Below are 1712 nucleotides of genomic sequence, written 5' to 3' on the forward strand. Positions count from 1 at the left end.
CTTTTGTTTTCACGTGAATTATCATTAATTCCAAAACAAACTCTTTTGTCACTGGGAACCAGTTATCTGTCAAGGCCAAGCGCTGAATTAGTCCCACTCTTTTGCAGCGAGCAGGGAGGTGGATTCAACCATCAATGTGGAAAATGTGGGCTGCAGTGTTGATGTTTTTCACAAGAGGGCACACCTCACCTGCTGTATTGAGGCCTCTGCTGCTGAATGTTGTTATCTGACTCCCACACTTGTCTGTAACTGGTTATTGTGTGTTTCTGACATAACTACTTCTTACACTTTCCTCATTCTTTTAATAGATCAGCTGTTCTGTGCGACTTAGGTGTTTATGTCTGATATGCTGCTGCTACTGCTGGGAATTACTACATTCAGTTTAATTGTATCTAGTCCAATTAGAGATTGAAAATTATTCTGGAAAAACCAGACTTTATTAGGAACACCTGTTCAATTTTTTTGTTAAGTCATTAACCAATAGCACGATTGAGTTACTCAACTCAGTGCATTTAAGCACATAAGCATAATGAAGGCAATCTGCTGGAGTTCAGTCTCAGCATCAGATTGAAAAACAAAGGTGATTGATGTGAGTTTAATGATGCCAGAGGAAAATGGCCATACTATTTATAGCTGATAGGAAGGCAACAGTAACTCAAAATAGCCTCGTTTACACCTAAACTATGCAGAAGAGCATTTCTGAATGCAGATGAGCAGCAACAGCAGAAGACTACAACCGGTTCCACTTCTGTCACAGGAAACTGAGGCTACATTTCACACAGGCTCACCAAAATTGGACAATAGAAGGTAGGTCAGAATTTGGCAATAATGTAACCATGTCATTACCCTGCCTTGTATGAGCTGTTCAGGCTCTGCTGGTGGTTGTTTAATGGTACAGTGAATGTTTTCTTGGCACACTTTATGGTCCTTAGTACCAAATGAGAATCATTTAAATGCCACATCCTACCTGAGTACTATTGCTGACCATCTCCATCCCTTTGTGGCCACAGTGTAGTGATGGCTGCATCCAGCAGGATAATGCAAGTGTCACAAAGCTTCAATCATCTTAAACTGATTTTCTAAACATGACATTGGAGTCATCGTATTCACATCGTCCCCACAGTCACCAGATCTCAGTTCAGCAGAGCACCTTTGGGATGTCCAGCAAACAAATTTGAAGCAACTGTGTGATGTTATTTGTCAAAATAGACACAAATCTTTCCAACTTGTTAAATCTGTGCCACAAAGAACTAAGCATTACCAAGGTGAATCTTACTAATCGCTCAGTGTAAGTTTTGAATTGCAAAATAGTGTATAAGAAACCACGAAGACAGCAAAAAGCATATAAGGAAAGAAAATCCTGCAAACACACACACCAAATTAATATAGTGCGACACACTGCCGACTTTAATACCCTACAATGCAAGTCAATACTAATTTAGGGAAATTGACATAAATGTGACCATCTAATGATTTTGTTGTGCTATTTTGAGCAACATGAACAAAAAATGTTTAAAGCTTTCTGCCTGTGTTGGGCAGCTTTTGCATCTCAAAAAGGTAATACATTTTTATAAGCCCAGGTACAACAGGTACTGCTCCACCAGCGTGACCATTATTCGAACCGGTAGACCAACAAGTGTTTCAAATCCAACACCTGGTGTACTGGGAGTTTGTGGTCTCTTCCTGTGAGAGAGCTCCACCTTTGCAGCATA

This window comes from Neolamprologus brichardi, chromosome 4 (assembly GCF_056152115.1).
Source record: "Neolamprologus brichardi isolate AB-2024 chromosome 4, ASM5615211v1, whole genome shotgun sequence".
Lineage (NCBI taxonomy): Eukaryota > Metazoa > Chordata > Actinopteri > Cichliformes > Cichlidae > Neolamprologus > Neolamprologus brichardi.